Source organism: Panthera onca, chromosome B4 (genome assembly GCF_046562875.1).
Source record: "Panthera onca isolate mPanOnc1 chromosome B4, mPanOnc1 haplotype 2, whole genome shotgun sequence".
NCBI classification, from domain to species: Eukaryota; Metazoa; Chordata; class Mammalia; order Carnivora; family Felidae; genus Panthera; species Panthera onca.
Window position 1 is genome coordinate 6,566,834 of NC_138345.1, and position 21,682 is coordinate 6,588,515.

Consider the following 21,682-nt stretch of genomic DNA (forward strand, 5'->3'; position numbering starts at 1 on the left):
TTATCTGATACTTATTAAAGGGGGAAAAGTTTGCTAAAGTTTTTTATGACTTCGTGGGGATTTAGCTCCATGCATTCTCCCGACCAGCCACTATCAAAAGGTCACCGAGGACTGTCAAATAAGACATCGATTTAAACGCACCGAATCCATCACTTCAAATAGAACTCAAGGGTAACATTATAAATATCAAAAAGAAAGCCACCTGGATGAGTGGCAGATTTAAACCTTACTTTACAAAGACAGGTAACAAGCCTTTTTTACCCAGGCGACTACAAAACGTATTTATTTTGGCGAATGACACGTCCCATTTGCCCTTTTCCAACAACGTTTACTTTTTCCTTCCCACAAATGGTACACGCACACTCTGCAGAAATCTAGGAAAATAAAATTATAAAGGAACAAATTAGAATCACTCGTAATTCTAACACCCAGGCACAACCATTTTTGGGTGTATAGTATCCCCTCCTGACGGCTTCTCTGTGGCGTTTGAGTGCAGGCAGAATTTAGAAACTCACGTTTCGTTTACCATTCCGCAGAAAGCATATGTCCCCACGTCATTAAACTTCTTTGAAAACATGACTTGAAATGGTTGTACAGTCTTTACTGTAACAATCGAGTTACCATTCCCCTCCTACTGACCGTTAAGCTGTTTTTTATTTTTCCCCATCATCAACGGCGCTGTGCTAATCATCCTGGGCCCTAAACCCTACTGCGTCTCTGAGCCTTCCTTCGCACAGAATCCCAGAAGTTAGATCAGGGGCCAAACTCAAGAACACATCTAAGCCTCATGATCCACGCTGCTAAAACACCATCCAGCCTGCCAGGCCCCCTTCTTCGCTTACAGAGAGCCTCGCAGTGACGACAGAATGAATCGGAGATGGGGCGTCTGGCAGCCTCAGGAATTCGAGCGTGCGACTCTTGATCTTGGGTCGTGAGTTTGAGCCCCCTGTTGGGCACAGAGATTCCCAAAAAAATTAAATGAACTTTGAAAAAAAAATAATCACTTCAGAAACAAAACGGAATATATCTGAACGCAACCTCCTCCGGGTCCATCAGGGGTGTTTTCTTTCCCCTTTTTCAATATGACATCAACCAACAGCATCATGCCATTGCAACATACGGTCCTCAGGTGAAAACACTGTTCATATCCTTCCACATTTCAATTTTGATGGTATTTCATATAATTTTTAAAAATTGTTTTAATGTGTATTTATTTTTGAGAGAGAGAGAGAGAGAGAGAGAGAGAGCGTGAGCAGGGGAAGGACAGAGAGAGGGGGAGACACAGAATCGGAAGGAGGCTCCAGGCTCCCAGCTGTCAGCACAGAGCGCGACGTGGGGCTCGAACTCACGAGCCGTGAGATCATGACCTGAGCTGAAGTCGCACGCTCAACCGACTGAGCCACCCAGGCGCCCCTAGAGCACCCACTCTTGATCTCAGCGTCATGAGTTCAAGCCCCACACCGGACGTGGAGCCTATTTAAGAAAAAAAGAAGAGGAAAAGGAAGAAGAAGAAGAGGAAATCGTCTTGCATTATAAGTAGTGTTCCTTAAAGAATTCCAGTTACCTCAAATTCATTTTACAAAGTCAAGCTTTGCTACACCCTCTGCCTAAGTCAGGCCAGGCTGTTCTCCATAAAAGTGTAGCAAGAGTGACGATTTTGTGAAGAACTCATCCCGTTGACTCTTCCTAGGGGAGCCATTCTCCTAACGGACCTATGTATCTGGACACACCTTTTTTCCCAGGTCTCTTTTCTCAAATAGCAAGAGCGGAATGGATCATGCAAGCTCCAGGGACTCTTCCCATGGTGTCCCTCATTCCTAGCAACGCCCTTGTCCCTCAAATCCCTCGGGTGACCGCTTTGGTGTTCATCTCCGAGCCTCTGATAACACCTCGCTTATTCACGTCTCAGTTTCCGTCATTATCGGGTAAGGCGCTGGCACTCAGCCCGCTCTCCCTCCCTCCCGCCTGCCCTTCCCCTCCTGACAGGCGTGATTCAGAGCAGCAAGGCTCTAAGCAGATGCCCCAGCCGACCCCACAGCACCTTAGGATGCCTCCCCTTCCTCAGACAGCTCTGCCTCTGCTCTGCCCCGATCCAGACTGCCTTCTCTGCCGGGCTGGCAGGTGCCATCCTGAGACCTGGCCTCTGTCTCTTTTGTAGCACATCCTGCCTTCTGGGTCCCACACCTTCCCCGTTATCGGTTTTCTCTCTTGGGATGAGGCACGTTCCCCACCACGTTCCTAGGAAAGGATTTAGGTGGGAAACATTGAGGTCTTGCGTGGTTGAAAATGTCCTTACCTACCCTCCCATTTTAACCAACAGCGTAGGCGGGTAAAAAAAAATCCCAAGCTGGAAAAGCATCCTCTCTCAGAGTTTTGAGGGCTTCCTTCCACATCCTGAAGCTTCCAGGGGAGAAGTCGGGCAGCAGCCCAGTTGCCGGGGCTTCTGAGGTTCTGAGATTTCACAGTGGCGTGTCTATGGCAATCCACTTGTGGTTTCGGGGCACACGGGCTTCTTTCGACTTTGAAGTTCATGTATTTCGGTGCTAGGAAATTTTCCTGAATTACTGCTAAGTGCTTCCTCTCTGTTTTCTGTTCTTTCGTTCAAAGTCATTCAAACGTCGGACCTCCTCGATCTCAATTTTCTCTTTTATGCTCTCTTTCCTTTTTTATTATTTTTAATATTTGTTTTAGAGAGAGAGAGACAGACAGACAGACTGCGAGCGGGGGAGGGGCAGAGAGAGAGGGAGACACAGAATCCAAAGCAGCTCCAGGCTCCGAGCTGTCAGCACAGAGCCTGACGCGGGGCTCGAACCCACAAACCGCGAGATCATGACCTGAGCCGAAGTTGGACGCTCAACCGACTGAGCCCCCCAGGCACCCCATCTTTTATGTTCTTCTAATGTACCACCCCAACTAGAATCTACCATCAGCTACTTCTTCCTGCTGTTCTGTGGAGCTTCACAGTTTCATTTCAGAATGGTCTTTTGAGGGGCGCCTGGGTGGCTCAGTCGGCTGAGATTCTGACTTCAGCTCGGGCCACGATCATACGGGCTCGTGAGTTCGAGCCCCACCTCGGGCTGTCTGCCGTCAGCACAGAGCCTGCTTCAGATCCCCTGTCCCCTGACCCACGCACCCTCGGTCTCCAATAAATAAACATGAAAAACATAGATAAACAGACTCCTTTTAAATCTTCGTAATCCTCCCCATTCCCATCCTGTCCCGGTTCTGTTGCCTCTATTCCATCCCTGTGCTGATCAATGATCTTTCTTTAAAGACCTCTCTTCTCGCCTCCGTGAGAGAAGTTCTTTTTCTCTCCGTTGGTTCCTGGTCTCTGCACTTGCCTGTTAGGCGCCTTGCTCAGAAGGGACGTGACACTTCGGGGTTCCTCCCGTTCAAGAGGCAAACCGGAGGGGCTGGCTGGCGCCTCTGGGCGCAGGTGAGGGTGGGACCCGGGAACCCGTCTGGAGGCCTGCGGGGGTCGTTCCCGGAGGGAACCCCCGCGTCTCCGCTCGCAGGTTGGCCGACACACTGGAACGAGTCTCCCGTATTCCGCTACGGCGGGGCTGGGCTCTCTGCCTGCTGTCGCTGCTGGGCAACGGAGCCTCCCACACCCGCTGTCTCCCTTCCCTGCGAGGAGGCAGGTGTGGGCTCCAGGAAAGCTCAGCCTCCTAAATCCGAAGTCACAGAGGCGTCCGGCCCCAGCTTTAGATTTCCGCCGATGAGAGCCCGTCAATCCCTGTCCTCCCTTCCTCGCCCACGACCGACCCATACACCTGTTGTTCGTCTTGATTTTGTTTTCTTAGACACGATCGGTGTCACACTCTCGCCGTGCCCCGATGGAAACCATAATTATCCAAATGCAGGTGAAAACGTAAAGCTGTTCTCTGGCGTCACGGGGCTGCCTTAGCATCCACCACCCTTCGCGTCTCCTTCGCCCACGGGCAGGGTCCAAAGGCTCGCTGCTCCCACGGGCTCGCTTTCGAGAACCGCATCGTGTTAATAAAAGAAATGGTGCGTTTCTTTTCAAGTTACCCGCTTATCCACAGACCTTTCGAACCGACCCGCCCTGGAGTAGAGTTCAAGAAACTCGCGGTGTCCCCAGCTGGCAGACTCAGAATGTCAAGCTTGCTACGCTGAAATGGGAAAAGGTTTGCGGTTGCTTGTTCTCGTCTCGTGACTCAAAAAAGAGAACCTCCGCCCGATAGGAAAGAACACGTGAAGGTCTAAACTCAAAGCCTACGAAATTCCAGACCCACGCTAGCTGCCCGTGCATATCTAGCACGGCGAAATCACAGCAGAAAACGGCCTCATTTCACGCTCCGGGAATCTGCAGATGAGCTCAGGATAACTCACCTGAGCTTAAGATCTTTCCAAATATTTCCATAAGAAATTCCAGGGCTGACGGCAGCCAACGGTTCCCACAGTAACATCCCGTGTCTTCTAAGCCACGGTTGTGACCGTCACCTCTGAACCTCCCAATCCAACGGCACGCGTCACTCGAGGGCAGAAGAGCTAACGCAATCTGGGGTTACAAACGGGCTGGGGCAACGCAGAAACGCAGCAGCCTTCTGGGCTACCTGCTCAAGAGAGGAGAAAACCCAACGAAAGGGCACACGAGCCGTGCACCATCTCAGGGGTTCACTTACTGTTTACCTACAAATTATTTCAGTAGCGTTAGCCACTAATTTACCATAAAGAAGGACGAGGCCTCGAAATACGCAACAGAATCCACGATGCAACAACACGTCTTTGCATCAAGGTAGCGACGAAGGGTTTTGTGCACCACAAATCTGCCTCCACGCCACGAAGGTGCAACACCGTCCTGGGGTTGGCATACGACTGACACCAAATACTTCACACAGAAGAGCCTGGTAGAGGCCTTCCTGAAAAAGCAGGCGTCTTAGAACGAGCACAGACATCATCCCACTCAGCCCCGACCTCTTCAACAAACCCTGGGGTTTCCCTGTCACCTGCGAAGACTGGAACGAATGAGAGCATCAACCCGAGTTTCTAACAAAGCCGAGCAGCCTCCTACTTTACAGGAGATTTGTATCTCACGGCATACATCCACGCGTAGAAGGCATTTTCGGTAAATTAGCCCATGCGTTGTACGCATGATCCTTAAGAACTCAAAAAGTAAAGAACTCTGACAAGGGATCCTTGTGTCGGCTAGACATGCATAGATAATGTCTAATAATCAGTGCCTAATCTTCTGAGGGGGTTTTATGTATTCATTACTCCAAGCCGCACAGATGTATGGCAACGATGCTTGAGAGATACCGCACACTTGTAAGCGTGTAGAGAAGCACCTCCTGGAAGGCAGCCTGGAGAGCTGTGCAAGCTCCCTGGGGATACACAAAGCAACTAAAGAGCATTTCAGGTGTTTACCTGAAGCCATGGATATAACCATAAAATTGGGCATAAATCAAATTTTATAAATCACATCATCTAAATGCATGAAGGAGGTTTCCTCCAGTGGAGGAATATCATTATGCAAAGCCAGTAAAAACACCCTAATTTACCTTGATTAGGACACAACATGGGAAATGTAACGAACCCTGCAGGGATCGCAGGAGACCTGGGCTTTACACCGTGATGCACCCGAGTGTATGCCTGGCCTTCAAAACACAGCCAGCAACCCTGTCCTCATCTGCAAAACGCAGGGACAATTCCAAAAAGTGTCCTCTCCCAGGCGAACATTTCAGGCAATCTGGGCCTTCACCCACCTTCCCTATTAAAACTAAGAGTACATGGGGGGAGAAAATAATACAGCATCCCCTTCAAGGGAACAGAGACTCCAAAAAGGAAACACTACACCCATGGTCTGAGCTGGATCCCAAAAGCTTTCATGAAAAGAGAGGAGTCAGGACCTAAATGCCCAACTGGCTACTCAGAGACTTAACCTGATAAACTGCCAAGAAGCACTGAAGTTCGTAGCAACACAGGGATGAACGGGAAAGGTGTCCTGTGTTCTGCAGCTAGCCGGGAAGAGAAAAGCATACTTAGTTCAAGGGGGTTTTTTTAATGTTTGTTTATTTTTGAGAGAGACAGAGACAGCACGAGATGGGGAGGGGCAGAGAGACAGAGAGGGAGACAGAGAATCCGAAGCAGGCTCCCGGCTCCGAGCCGTCAGCACAGAGCCTGACGCGGGGCTCGAACTCACGAGCCGTGAGATCATGACCTGAGCCGAAGTCGGCCGCTTCGCCGACTGAGCCCCCCCGGCGCCCCGGACTTTCAAAGCCCCGTCTAAACTAGACCACATGGCAAATGAAGGCTGACAAGTACAAGTGACAGGAATAAAGACAAACGTGTGGGATGACAGTGCAGCACTGAGTGACCACGGGTCGACACGTCCGTGCCAATCGTGGCAAATCGGGGTGAGCAAAACAGGACCCACCTCCAGCGATCAACACTCAGCCAGAGGCTAGAGTGGCGATTTCACATCTGGTGTTCGTCCGTGTGCAAATCAAAGAGTAAGTGTGATGAAAGCAGAGGAAGTCTAACTTCGTGAGGTGGGATCAAGAAGGATATTAATGCATAAACAAGCGGGCTGCCTGGAAAAGCACATGCTTGCACTCAGGGCCTCCTGTCACGCTGATGACGTCTGTCCTCCCGTTCAGACTGTACGGGCTACCTACCTCCAAACCCTCATCCTCCTCCCCAGGGGCCTCCATCCTCAGGCTCCTCCTTCCCTCTTTCCCACTTCTCCACCCTTCGAAAGGCAAATCCGGTCTCCCCCCGGCAGGAGTGAGGGCAAACCCCACACTGATCCAAGCGAAATGTTGGTGGCGTGCTGGGTCCTCCAACCCCCTCGACTTTTTCTGTCCCTTATCCCCACTCGTCTTATGCAGCGTTTCTGCAAGGTCTCCACAGGGCCAGAGAGCGGCGTATCTCCTTCAGAAAGAGCCCCCACGGAAGCCTGTTTGGAACAGTCTCTTAGGGAATCTCTAACCTACGTCCTGCACCACTGGCCACTTATCAAATGCTAGATCCCCTCTTCTCCTGCTGCCCAGTGAGCGTCTGTGCTTAGCACACACCCAAGACGATTATGACTGGATACTCAAGATGACCTCTACTGAATAGTGTTTGTTTTTTTCTAACCCACCCAAAGGGAAGCATCCTTTCCAACGTGGAGGTGAGAACAGAACGATGGCTACAAGGGCCAACCCGTCCTTTGCAAGGGTGAGCTATGCATATGCACCTTAGGAAAGAGTCAGAGACGTGTTGTCTTCTCTAACAAAAAGATAGGGCATTTGTCACAAAACCGTAAAAGTAAACGTGGCTTTTACTTGTTTTTTTAAGTTTTGCTTATTTAAGTAATCTCTACACCCTACACGGGACTTGAACTCACAGCCCCGGAATCAGGAGTCGCATGCTCTTCGGATTCTCTGTCTCCCTCTCTCTCTGCCCCACCCCAGTTGCGCTCTGTCTCTCTCTCTCTCTCTGTCTTTCTCTCTCTCTCAAAAATAAATAGACATTAAAAAAATAATAAAAAATAAAAGAGTTGCATTCTCTTCTGACTGAGCCAGCCAGGCGCCCCACATGGCCTTTACCTTTTTTTTTTTAAGTTTATTTTATTTTTGAGAGACAGAGAGAGATAGAGCACGAGCAGGGGAGGGGCAGAGAGAGAGGGAGACACAGAACCTGAGGCAGGCTCCAGGCTCTGAGCTGTTGGGACAGAGCCCGACGCGGGGTGAGAACCCACGAACTGTGAGATCATGACCTGAGCCGAAGTTGGATGCTCAACCCACTGAGCCGCCCAGGTGCCCCCAGTACTTAAATATTTAAAAGTGTAACAGAACCATAAACATTTTCGTAATTAACTCCTAAATTAAAAAAAAATTTTTTAAATGTTTACTTATTTCTGAGAGAGACAGAGACAGAGGGAGCGGGGGAAGGGCAGAGAAAGAGGGAGACACAGAATCGGAAGCAGGCTCCAGGCTCCGAGCTGTCAGCACAGAGCCTGACGCAGGGCTCGAACCCACAGACCGCGAGATCATGACTTGAGCCGAAGTTGGACGCTTAACCCACTGAGCCACCCAGGAGCCCCGGCCTTTACCTTTTAAAGCCGGCTGTACCTAGCAAGAAAATTCTATCTGCCATCCAAAATGGAGGATTAAAGGAAAGTGACTTAGCCAAGGTCACACACAAAAAACTCTGAGCCAGATCAAGGGTTCTGAATTCCCTAGACTGGTTCACTGTACCCATCAGACTGTAGGCTACCTACATTTAGTGCACTTCCTAAAAACTATATATACATATACATACATGCCAAGAGCCAATTTCCATTAAAATCCTGCTACTTTGATTTGGTGCAAAACTTGACTTTTTCTCCTGAGCTTTTAGAGGAAGCGAAATTAGTTTCTACTGGTAAACAGTAAAGAAGCTTTGACGGCCAGCTTCAAGCCTGACGTCAAGCTCACCGCGTGACGTGCACATCAGCCGACCTGGCCAGAGTGAGCACAGTGCTTCCCAGGCCTCACACAAAGAGCCGCTCTGAATTCAGCGTTCTGTGGCAGAAAACAGGAACGTCCTAAAAGACCAAAATGCTAAGGTGCATGCAGAAGACGATGCTCACTGGTGGCCAGCACTACTTAGAGAGGAAAATTCTAGCTCTCTTCCCCGGCTTCCAATTCATTCTCGCTTACGTTAGAGCGGGAAGGTCTTTCAGAAAGGAGAGAAAAAAAGCAAACCGGTGGATATGAAAGCCAATTATTTTTTGAATTAAGCCGAAATTTCGGAAGTGCAGCACCTTCCCAAACTTTTAGTGGCTGACTGACATGTCAGGGAGCCGAACGCTATCCCAACCCAGAAACACTGAGTAGTTTCACTTCTCCTTTTTAAAGACGGGGATTCAGCTTCGTTTAAAGGCTTTCCTCTTTCACGACGATCCAAAATAAATGCAAACAGAAATGCTCTAGTCTTCACTGCATTTCAAATCAAGCATATTAAAAAAAAAAAAAAAAAAAAAAAAAACCTATTTATAGGATCCTGTATAACCTTTCCAAAGACTCCATCTCCGTATCAGTAAAATAAAGATAAGAGCACTCCCCTATAAAGATTAAGAAGCCTAAAGCATTTAAAGTGCTAGGCACAGCGTGTCACGTACAGTAATTTCAGTTTCAAGACAACGTAATACCAGGATTCAGTTGCTCAGTCTCTCTCACTCCACCTTGCTAGCAAGTTACTCAAGCTCCCTAAAGCCTCAGTCTCATCTGTAAAGTGGGGTGATATTTCCATAACCTAGATGAAATAGAAACACAAAACTGAGAAGCACAGTGGCCGGAAAACAGTTCAGGCTTACAAAGGCAAGTACTTTTATTTTCAACATTATCTGGAATAAACTGCTAATTCCAAATCTTATTAATTCCTCCATCCTTCCGTCATTAGTCCCTGGACCTACAGATCCACATGTCCGGTTTTTAAACGAGCACCTACTGAAATTATACTTAAAATGACACTTTGTGAGAACTTGCACTCGGCATTTCAGACTCTTGTATTATACCTTATAGTGATGCGGGATTCATACTTCACTTTTAACTGAAATGGAATGGAAAAAAAAAAAAAAACTTGCCGAATTTAGGAGAAAGTAGACAAGGTACACCTTAATAATTTTTTTTAAGATCATTTTTTTCAGGGGCGCCTGGGTGGCTCAGTCGGTTGGGCGTCCGACTTCGGCTCAGGTCATGATCTCTCGGTTCGTGAGTTCGAGCCCCGCGTCAGGCTCTGTGCGATCTGAAGCTTGCTTCGGACTCTGTGTCTCATTTTCTCTCTGCCCGTCCCCCACTTGTGCTCTGTCTCTCTCAAAAATAAATAAATGTAAAAAAAAAAAAATTAAAAAAAAAAAAAGATTATTTTTTTCAGGGCACCTGGCTGACTCAGTTGGTGGAGAACATGTGACCCTTGATGTCAGTCAGGGTCATGAGTATGAGTCCCCGGCCGGATGCAGAGATTACTTTAAACACAAATTTTTTTTACTAATAAGAAAAAAGATGATTTTTTTTTTTTTTCTCAGCCAATAAAACTTCAGGGGGAAAAAACAAAAATCCCAGGATAAAAATCTCTTCCACCTCTCCCAGTCCCACCAGCTCCAAACGGGTCTTGTCCAGTCACAGCTGCTAACATTATTTGCCCTACAGAATTCACCCTATGCTTTAACAAGCGCCATATCTACCGAAATGTGTCATTTTTGTTTTTAAGAAAATCAAAAAGAATGAAACAGAAAAGCACAATGGATTCTTCACTTGTTCAGTGTCAAAGACATCTATCTTATCACAAGAATGGAAACCTACGTGACAGAAAGTAAAACTTTTTGATTAGTGAATGTCACCTTGTCAAAACACAAGGGGCCCTAACTATCAGTATATGGTGAAATATAATCACGTTCTGAAATTCACACTAGGGGCGCCTGGGTGGCTCAGTGTGTTAAGCATCTGACTTTGGCCCAGGTCACGATCTCAACGCTTGAGTTCAAGCCCCGAGTCGGGCTCTGTGCTGACGGCTCAGAGCCTCGAGCCTGTTTCGGATTCTGTGTCTCCCTCTCTCTGCCCCTCCCCCCCCCCAAAAATAAACAGTAAAAAATAAAATAAAATAGATAAAATTCACTAGGGTGCTAACCAGATGGGGAGTGTGATGCTAGCATCTTTTAATCAGAATACCACTGAAATGATCATGCAAAACCGATCCTTAAGAATTTTATTTGAGGGCCACTTGGGTGGCTCAATGGGTTGTGTCCAACTCTTGATTTTGTCTCATGTCATGATCCCAGGGTCATGGGATCGAGCCACATGTCAGGCTCTGCAATGACGGCTCGGAGTCTGCTTGGGATTCTCCCTCTTTCTCCCTCTCTCTCTCTGTCCCTCTTCCCCTGTCCCCCAAACTCTAAAATTAAAAAAAAAAAAATTCTTTTAAAGAATTTCATTTGGGGGCACCTGGGTGGCTCAGTAGGTTAAGCTTCCAACTTTGGCTCAGGTCATGATCTCACGGTTCATGGGTTCGAGCCCCTCATCAGGCTCTGTGCTGACAGCTCAGAGCCTGGAGCCTGCTTTGAATTCTGTGTCTCCCTCTCTCTCTCTGCCCCTCTTCTACTCGTTCTCTCTCTCTCTCTCCCTCCCTCCCTCCCTCTCAAAAATAAAACAAAACATTAAAAAAAAGAATTTTATTTGGTAACTTTATATCCTTGTTATGCAAGTTCTAAATTGAATACCTTCCCTTATTTATAATATACAGTCCTGTCTTGTTTACACTAACTTCAGCCAATGTTTGCTTTAGCCAATAAGATCATTTGTCTTCTGAGTTGTCCATGACACTTCTGGTTTTACAAAGAGAGGAAATACAGTTGACTCTTAAATACTGTAGCTAAGACCAGAGTTTTCATTTCTTTTTTTGTACGTGTGTTTATTTATCTTTGAAAGAAAGGGAGAGAGCCCAAGCAGAGGAGGGCCAAAGAGAAAGGGAGACAGACAATCTAAAGCAGGCTCCGAGCTGTGAGCGCAAAGCCCGACGTGAGGCTTGAACCCGCGAACCTTGGGCTCATAACCGGAGGCCAAAGTCAGAGGCTCAAGCGACTGAGCCACTCAGGCGCCCAGAGAGGAAGTACAGTTGACTCTTGAACAGCACAGGTTTGAGCTGTAGGTCCACTGACACGCAGATTATTTTTTTTTTATAAGACATACCACTCTAAATGTATTTCCTCTGGGGCACCTGGGTGGCTGAGTCGGTTAAGCCTCCCACTTCGGCTCACGTCATGATCCCGTGGTTTACGGGTTTGAGCCCCGCACTGGAGTCTGTGCTGACAACTCAGAGCCTGGAGCTTGCTTTGGATTCTTTGTCTCCCTCTCTCTCTGCTCCCCTCCCACGCTCACGCTCTGTCTCTCTCTCCTTCAAAAATAAATAAGCATCAAAAAAAATTTTTAATGTATCTTCTCTGCCTTATGATTTTCTTAATAACTGTTTTCTTTTAATACAGTGTATAACACAGATAGAAAATACATATTCATCAACCGTTCATGTTACTGGTAAGGCTTCTTCTGGTCAACGGCAGGCTTTTAGTACTTAAGTTTTTGAGGCGTCCAGTTACCCAAGGCTTTTCAACTGGGACTGGGGGGAGTCGTTGCCCCTAACCCCCACGTTGTTCAGGGCTAATCGTACTGCCTAGTGGCCCAACGTAAAGAGCAGGGATGGAAAACGCAGCATCGGATTGGGTTCCTCCACTCACTAGGCTACCAGCAGGCTGCCGTCACCCACCCACGCTATAAAGACTACTGGATGAGGTCCCTGTACTCACTCTGTCTGCAATGGCGGGGTACGGAGGGCTATGTGAGACGGCCCCTCATAGTCCGAGGAATTACTGAAACATACTCGAACCAGGTACTTCTTTGTGACTTCTATTCAAAACCACGATGACCCAGCCCAGCCCATGCTATCATAGGGATCATATGCAAAGGCCGCACTGGCGTGTTCCTCGATCTCTACACCACACCTTTTCCAGGGCATGAATGAGACGTGCCCCCACGTGGAGCCTGTGTCACTCAACAGTGACAGCACTTTAACCCTGAACAGTGAACTACAACCCAACTACCTCCGCAGACCTCTTCTGGAGCCACCGTCACCAAGGCCAGGGTAACGTTTTCACCATACTTCGCGGACATGGGTCTGAAAGATGAATCGCTTGGGCATGCCTACAGAGATGTGCTGAATCACCAATTTCCCCCCCAAACAGAAGCATGGAGATCTCTGAGTGAAACGCAAGTCCAAAGCACTTATTTCATCAACAAGGAAGATGAGGCTCAGAAAAATACAGTAAGTGGTCCAAGGTCACACAGCTAGGCAGAAACATCTCTGAAATAGATCCCGGCCTCCTGGTTCTGTGTTCTCCTCAACGCAATCAGGCGGTTAGATCCTGGGTCACCAATGAATGCACAGCTTGGTTTGTTATGACAAGTATAACTTCCCTAATTTTTTTTCCTAATTGTAGAATGGGGACAACAAGTTGTTATCGGGGCAATATAGACAAGAACGGCTAAAACAAAACAAATAAACACAAAATGAGTCTTGAATTACACATGTTAATTTCGTTTGGAAACCGGGACCTTTCACAAGTTCTTATGACCACTCTACTGTTAAGTGAACTCCAAAAGTTCCAAATAGTGACATTCTAACAGAGAAATGTCCAAACCTAGAATAATAGAACTGGAAGTAATTCAAATCCCAAAGTAGACCATTTTTGTTCAAATCACTAATAAGAAGAAAGAGGAGGAGGGGACCTTTTACTTCCATATCCCGACAAAAACTTTTAGGCAGAAGTACAGACCCGGGAGAGCCCCGCGCTTCCCCTGCACGGGCTTCTTAAACTCCAAAAGCAGCCCGTACCAATGAAGGGGAACCCTCATTCACTTACTGTTCAGAGCAATGTTGCCATCACTCAGCACTTCTCAGATTTGGCAAGCCCTTTGTGGGCACTGGCTGTAAAGGAAGGTGAAAAATGCCTCCTCAGCTAGAACAGGCAGAAATGGGATTTGATAAACATTCAACACTCCCAGGACAGCAAAGGAAGGTCTTAGGATAAAAAGGGACTAGAGAGGCCAATCCTCTCCCAAGCCTCTCACCAAGGCTCTCCCCTTTCTTCAAGAACCTATTCTGGTGGGTTGGATTTTTTTTTTTTTTTTTTTTTTGCTTTTATTAAAGCAAGAATCATGAATCAAGGCATTTATACCTAGCTAGAGCAGGATTTAAAAAAAAAAAGTCCATGATTTTTGCCAAAAAAAACAAAAAAAACAAAAATATGAGTTGAAAAGCTCTCACACATCAATTACTCCCATCATTAGTGAAATTCAGGTCCCAGCAGGATGGCCTGTTTGAGACTCAAGTGCCCGTACCCAAATGGGAAACAGTCAGTTCTCAACCCTGAAGGTCTAGGCTGGCACTTCTAGAAGACCGCACATCAGAACAGCAGGGGGTGGGGGGCACTCTTCTCCAGGGGAGGGGCTGCTGAACCACCCAGCCACCGGGCAGTGGTTTACACGGCCAGGGGAATGGGTCCTTGGCACAGTAAGAACTTTGATAGGGGAGTGGAGGGTTTCTGGGGTACATGGGTGTACCCTCTCAGGCAGGCTTGATCCCAGCGCAGAGCGAGGATAAGGACTGGAGACAACATTTATTTATGGAAGGGAGGAAGCACGGGGTGTGCCAGTTTAAGGCGTGCTAGGGAGAAAGTAGCAGATCTCCTACCTCAAAGGAGAGCCTGGCAACAATTCCTCTGGCCACCAAGGCCTCTCCCCTCCCCCCTCCGTACCCGCTCAATCGCCCTCCCCACCCCCACTTGCCTCCCCAGCATCTGGGGCCGAATTTAAGCCTGTTTTTGCGTTTTCTCCGACCTGGTGAAACCTGGATCCACTTGCTCGGTGCAGACACGCCAATCGGCCCCCCGGGTCCCCTGGCCTCGGTGGGAGGGTGGCGGGGCGACGGAAAGCGGAGGGCAGCGGCGATGGATCCCGATGCAGGCAGGGTCTGCCCTGGTCGAAAGCGGTTTCCCACCGGTGGGCTCGGAGCCGCCGCGGCCGCGCCGCTGGAGCCGACCGAACGCCGTGCCGGGCGGAAGCTCTCCGGAGCGGGGGCTGCGCGCGGCGTGGGAGCCCTGGCCCCTCGAGCGCGCCCGCGGGGTCCGGGGGCGCGAAGGACGGGACGCCGGGGTGGTGAGAAGTCGGACTACTGCGCCGAAGGGGGCGCGAGCATCCGCACGACCAGCCCGCGGCGCCGGGCTCTTCCCGGAATCCCACCCCACTCTGCAAACCCAAAGATCCCGAAAATTCCGAAAGCGAAACTGCAAGCGGGTCTCCAGAAGTTTGGGAACGGTCTCGCAGGCTTGCCGGCGTCGTCTCCGCACTCGGACACCAGAGTTGCCGTCAAGGCCGAGCGCCCCAGGCGGTGGCGATCGCTCCGCACGGCCACCAGCCGCGTCCCGGGGCCACCTCCCTCGGTTTTTTACGCGGAAAGGGCCCCAGCCCGGAGCCGCAGCCCTGGCCCCGGTTCCGGGGCGGTGGTCGGCCGGGCTCTCGCCGCGCGACGCGGTTCCTCCCTCCTCCCGCTGCTTCCCCCCAAGAAAGGGAAACTTGGGCCCTGCGAGAATCCTGAGGAATGTTCTTTGTAATCAATCGGTTGTGTATTGGGGTCCACGGCACAGCTCGGTGCAAAATCGCGGGTTTCGGGCGTTAGAGTGAATTGTGCGCTTGTCAGCGGCGACGTCAGGAGGACGAGGGGAGGGGTTCCCGGCTGAAACTGCAGTTTACAAGCACAGAGCCATTTTAGGCTGGTTTCCACCCCAGCGAAGCCCACGGGAGAGCTGTCCCCGGAGGACGCGCTGCCAGCGCACGCTGGAAGGGCCGGGGACGCGCCGCGCTCTCAGCCCCGGGGGGCCGAACGAGTCTCCGCCCGAGTGTCGCCGATCTCTCAGCCCCGCCGACCAGGTGGGAGGGAATATCTGCCGCGGGGTCCCCACCCACGGGGCACTGCGAGGGACGGGCCTCTCCGACAGCGCGGCGTCCGTCTAAGTGGGCAGCACGAGCTGACCCTATGGATCCCCCCTCTAGGCCCCTGCAAATGCCCAGAAACCGCGGTACTGCGCTAACTGCAGACCTAGCCACCACTATCTTTTTAACCCCAAGATTTAAACACGTCTCGGCACACGTGGCCAATGCACCATCAGGTCCGCTGGCCTAGATAAGGTCCCCAGGACCTGCCCTCGCCAGGCCCCGGGGACGCGCACAGCCGCCTCACAGCCCCCCACCCCCCGGGTCCCTCGCGCGCGACCTCCGCTCGGCAGCCGCGTCCTGGCCACTGGCGACCCCTGTTGGAGATCTGGTCCCTAGCTTAGCGAGCTCCGGTTTGCTTGCTTCCCCCTCGGACTCCCCTTACAGCCTCCGACTTTGCCCCCAAACTCCAGTCTCAGACCCTCCCGGCCCCAGAAGCCGGCCTTTCCAGGGCGCCGCTCAAACCCCAAAGCGACAGCGCCGCCCGCTGGCCTGCCACGGCCCAGGACGCCCCTCTCAGATCCAGCCTTCTCGCGCAGGACCTGAGCAAGGGACACTTTCATCCGAGAACACTGCTCCCATCCCCCACCTTCCCTAGAGCTCAACTCCAAAAGCAACTCCTCGCTTCGACCCTACACACTTTTCCGCCGAGATCCGCGCGCGGACACCTCTCTGCGCCACCATTTCCATCCTCCCCGCGCCTCGGTCGTGGGGCCCCCCCGCCGCCAAGTGCGGCGTGCCCCCCAGCACACACAAAACCCCACAGGCGTCTGCAGCCAGACTGCACCCAATACCCTGGACAGTTAGTCCTTTGAATGAGCACCTCCTCACTCCGCCTACCCCCGTAGGGCTTCACACGCGCAGAATCCAGCCACAGGGAGAGCTCGTCTCGAAGAAAGCCGAAATAAATCATTGCCTCTGCCCTCATGTATTTTGCACCACGTGTCAGCAGTTTGTCACGTCAAATCATGGCAGGGTCTGGCTCCAAGACGCACACACACATTGGGGGCGTATGTCTTTGACAACCCCCCCCCCCCAACAGCAATGGACTGGACACGCACACTCTTAACACGGAAAAAACTAGGGCAGCTCATTCTGGCTCTTTTTTCCCACTTAATTCGCTAAAACAGCTCCCGGAGTAGCCAAAGAGAGTCGAAACTAAGGGATGGCAACTCCGGTTGGGTTTTTTCCCACCTCAAAACCTTTATTTTCAGTTTTTAAAAGCCACCTTAGCCCGCCATATTGAAACTGGCACGGTTTCTAAATACTCCTTCTCCGCAGTCGCTGCGCTTTTGCAAGAAAACACAAGTACAAATCCGGCTCTGGACGTGCGTCCGGCCGCCGCGAACCGACCACTTCCCACCCCCACGGTTCCCCCGTCCCCGGTGCACCCTCTCCCGCCGCCCCGGCTCAAAATCAATAAATACATCTAGCAGTTCCTACAGTTGTTTCTTTTCTTTCTTTCTTTCTTTCTTTTTTTGGCGGATTTTTACCAACACACACATTTTAAAAATACACTTCAAAGCCAGATCAGATTAGCAATTTTGAAAGGAGGTCATATGAGAGTAGACAACAGGAAAGCCCCAAGTGACAGGATATTACTTTAAAGCAAAAAAAAAAAAAAAAAAAAAAAAAAAAAAAAGAGCATCCATGCCGGAGCACGCTCCGAAAACTACTACTACTGACAATCTCATTTCAAGCGACACAGGCAAATGTTTCCAAGAGGGCGACTCCGAATGTGTAAACGATTTTTAACACCCTTGACGGCTGGTCTCCAGTCCTCACCCTACGGTTTTCCCCCTCCCCGCCCCCAACACACACACACCAAAAAAAAAAAAAAAAAGAAAAGAAAAAAAGAAAAAAAAAGAAAGAAAAGAAAAAAAAAAAAGAAGAAGACGAAGAAAGAGACCCCAGCAAGGAAGCGACCGCGGAGCGCGGGGCAGCAAGGGCGGCTGCGTCGCTAAAATGAGCGCACGAATGAGGAAGGTGGGCGGCGGGAGGGGACAGCTTGCACCCGGGGAGGAGGACGCTTTGCAACTACAGACGGCCTCCCGCAAGGCCGGGCTTTTCAAAGCCCAGGGACGAGGTTGGAGGGGGGGACGGGAAAAGCCAAAAAATGACAACCCGGAGCGCAGAGCGGAGTTTGGGGCTCTGCTCCCGTGCTGTCGCTCTCCCCTCCGGCTCTCCTCTTTTGCTTCTCTCCCGCAGCACCCCCTTCCCCAAGCCTCCCACGCCCGGGCTTGCTCGAGCTTCCCTTCCCCCCCCCCCCCCCCGAAGCTGGAAAAAAAGAAGAAGAAGCTGAGCGGCTCACACTCAACCTGCGGGCCGGAGGTCTGCTGGCGGGGCGGGCTGGGCGCGGGGACGGCGGCCGGCGCGGCGTCCTACCTGGTGAAGTTCGTCCTCCCCTCGGAGTGGTCCCAGGCCCCGGGCGCCGCCGGGGGGACGCCGGCCTCGCCCGCTCGCTCCGCCTCGCCCCTGCTCGCCGCGCCTGGCTCGCGCCCCGCCCGCCGCCTCCCTCGCGCGCCCGCTCGGGTCCTCCGACTCCCACTACAGCCTCATTCCAATATGGCATCCTCTCTGTGCGCATGCCCGGCACTCTTTTTTAAGATGATTATTTTGTGTGTGTGCAGCGAACTCCTTCAACGACCTTTCCCAGCGCTCGCAGAACGCCTCGCACCCGTTAGCCTGCGGGGCGCCCCCGACTCCCTCCCCGGCCCCGCAGTGCCGCCCCCGCCCCCGGGCACACAACGACCCCCCCCCCCAACACACTCACACGGGCACACTTCACGCTCACGCTGCGCCCTCCCCGCCCCGCTCCCCTTCCTCCTTTCCTTTAGCTCACTCCGTACACGATCTGCAGAAAGTTCACATCACAGGCGTTTCCGCAAAGCCATCCGCAGGGAAATCTGGGCAAACTCCGCATCTCCCTGGACACTTTTGTCTTCTGGGTTTGCAATCCTTCGGGCGACCAAGTGCACAAACTTGCGCTTTATCCGCCGAGGGCCGGTTTGGAGCGGAGAGAAATTCAATCCTCTCCGCCACCTCTGCCCCGCCCACTGCGCCCCCCCCCCCCCCCACCCTCCCCAGGGCACTTACAGGGAGCCTTTTCTATGGAGATTCGGACTTTTCCCGGTCCCTTGGGGAAGGCGGGACGGAGCGACGGAGAGGTTTTTTTCAGGGAAACATGCCCCTAGGGGGAGGAAATTAAGTTGGGGCCGCTGCTCGGGCCAGCTTGCAGCTGCTCTCTGCCGGGCCGGGGCCGGACGCAGGTAACCGGGGTCGCCACGGCGTCTCCTGGAGCAGCACCCGGGCCCCAAGACGGCACCTGGCCCGGGCCGACTGGTGTAGGGCGGGAAAAGAATCCTGCCCGGGGCAGGGGCGGGGGGGGGGGTGGGAATCGTGGCCCTCGGCGACTGCTGGAGCGCAAGGGAGGCGGCACACCCGGGTGCAAAGCGGAGTTACCAGCCAGCGGGTGCGGGTACCTCGGCGCTGTGCCCAGGGCGTGGGGGGTGGGGGGAAGGACGGAGAGGACCTGCCGGGGCCTAAGGCGCAATGGCTTCGCAGGGACTGAACGTCCCCACTTCGGAAAAGCTGGCGACGCCCTAGTGGGAAAGACCGAGAACTCACGAGGGTGGACCTCGCTGTACTGAAGAGCGAGGAGAAGCTGGTTGGGGACAGCAATTTATTTCCCAGGAAATCAGAGATAGGGACACGTTTGGTCCGGGGTGGGGGGGGGGGGTTGTTCTACGGCCGCAGGGGGTAAAATTCTCCAATGTCTCCCAATTTTGTGTCCATCTCTTAACTAGGAAACCCTCTTGCCCTCCCCCAACGCTGGCTCAGGGGGTCAGAAGGACCCCGGGGTCTCAAGCGTGCTGAGCGCTCGCAACTCCACCCACCTTCCCTCGGCCTGCTGCCCCCCGTGTGTCCTCCAGGCCCGGGGAGCTCTGGTGAGTGAGTTACCAGAAGGAGGGTGGACGCTTTGAAGGGCTGGGGACAGTGCAGGGACCCGGAGATGGAGTCCGGGGGTCAGAGACTGGTCGCGCGCCGAATCGGCGGGGTCCTGCCCAGCTGGGTCCTCCCCCGACGGCGGGCCCCCGAGCTTGCCTAGAAGAGCCGGAGGAGGGACGTGCCGGGAGAAGGCTCTCTCCAAGCCACGAGGTAGGGAATGCCTTCCAGGGACGCGGTCCCAGAGCTCGGAGGTGCTGGGCGGGCGTTGGCCCCAGTGAGACCCCGCGCACGTCTAGTCTGGGGAAGCGGGACCGCCTTACATCTTGGGGAGCGCTTTGCGAGGCATAAAACGACTTCCTCAGTCCCGTCGCACCTCTTTAAGGTGCCACCTGAGACCGAGAAAGGTCAAACGACTCACACGGTTCAAACTCCAGCCGGAGTCGGCATCCCCTCCGGTCCCCTCCTCTTGGGGACACCATGCTGGAGCCCCTAGCTTTTTCGGCTGCGTGTCGCTGGAGGCAGAGACACCTCAATGTGCACCCCGTTCCTGCACATTAACCCTTTCACCCGCACCCCGGACTGCCTCCCTCTGTGCCCTGAAACAGCTCCACTGGGAGTCGGACGGACGCACTGCGGCTCGGAGGAATCCACGATGTGGACTCCACAGACAGTCTCCTGGGCCCCACCCTAAGTGTCGTGCACCCAAGTCACCTGGCTCCTTCAACACAGTCTGGACGGGAAGGAAGCGAGGGAGGCCGCGGACCGTCCCAGGCAGCGCTGGAGACCCAACCCGCGCGCCCTTCCCCTGGACGGGGTCACCAGGTCGGGCACTGCCCAAACGCTGAGCGCGCCACAGCGGAAGGGCCCCGGGAATGCGCGATCCCTTCCCACAGCCAGCCCGGCTGCTGCGGGGGGCGGGCGGCTGCGCCCCTCCCCTGAGCCTCCCAGACCCCGCGGCCTCGCTCGGTCCCGTGGAGCCCGCGGAGATGGCTCGCTACGCAGGACTTCCGGACCGCCCCTGTTTACGCGGAGAAAGCGGGTTCCCTCTCCACGAGCAGTGGCGACCGGAGCTGCAGCCAGCCGTTGGCGTCTCCAGGCTTGTTTACCAGTTTGAAGTCATTATCATGCTCCGAACGTTGTTTCGTCAAAACAAAAAGCAAATGCAAAAGAACCCTTAGCCCCTAAGTCGATGGCCTGTGCGTGCCTTATCCCACGATTCCTCTGGAATGGTCGAGTCTCTATGTCTTTGATGCTCACACCCCCGGGTAGCTTGGCCTTGCTGACTGGTAAACAGTGCGGGAGGGCCATTGTCTGTACCTACCGCGACGAAGAAGTAAAATCATGAAGCCGGAGTACACAAGGGTTACCACGTTGTCATCACAAAGACAACGTGGTCTTTGGTGGCGTTGCTTCAAGTTCGGTGCCCTACGTTCCTACTGCTTTTTCCAGGGACTTCTTGAACATTCCTTGGCTCCCTACTCTGCATCCATCCAGCCTCCATTCTCCTTTCTCCAAGGACACCGCGGAGGCAAATGAAAACTGGTCAGAAGACTCCCTGAGGCAATTAAAGTGGCCCCTTCGTCCAGTGCCCTCCAGCTTCCGTTTTTATTTCAGATCCAGACACTTCTGGTATGTGGGCATCCAGATGTAGAGCCAACTCCTAAACCAAGTAAAGATTTTGGCGGGGGGGAGGGGGGGGGGGATCCAGCATCCTTAGCCGAGGATAAAACCTGGCAAGAATTGTGAAGGTTTCAAAGTCAAGAAGGCAAGCCATGATGGTTTCCGGCTCAGAGAAATGTAGCCATGTAAAACCTCACGATTAACACCACAAGCTGTCTCTATATATTGTTAACGGTTTCGAAAAACCTTGGCAAAAAGAAATCTTCGATCGCACCAACGGACTATAATTATTATTTCATCCGTAAGCAATGGCTCAACCGTGAATTACATCACTTTTATTTTTATTAAGATTTTATTTTTAATGTTTCTAATGCTTCTTTATTTTGAGAGAGAGAGAGAGTTGGGGAGGGGCAGAGAGAGAGGGGACAGAGAATCCCAAGCAGGTGGCTACTAGCATGAAGCCAGATGCGGGGCTCAAATCCTCCAAGCCTTGAGATCATGTCCTGAGCCGAAATTGAGTCAGAAGCGTAACCAACTGAGCCACCCAGGTGCCCCAAGATTTTGTTTTTAAGCAATCTCTACATCCC

The 21,682-nt window shown here is 52.1% G+C and overlaps 1 protein-coding gene across 5 annotated transcripts in view; it reads right to left on the bottom strand.

Annotated features, from left to right (window-relative positions):
- Positions 1-18,517, bottom strand: part of SFMBT2 (Scm like with four mbt domains 2) — a 220,159-nt gene extending 201,642 nt beyond the window's left edge. The window contains exon 1 of one of the 5 annotated variants that reach the window (XM_081796040.1): positions 18,377-18,517. The gene's annotated coding sequence lies outside the window, so the exon portion shown is untranslated. Of the gene's footprint in view, positions 1-14,375; positions 15,809-17,838; positions 18,157-18,376 lie in introns of those variants that run through there. The other 4 variants (XM_078450465.2, XM_081796039.1, XM_081796041.1 and 1 more) reach the window with 4 other exon arrangements.
- Between the last annotated feature and the right edge of the window lie 3,165 nt (positions 18,518-21,682).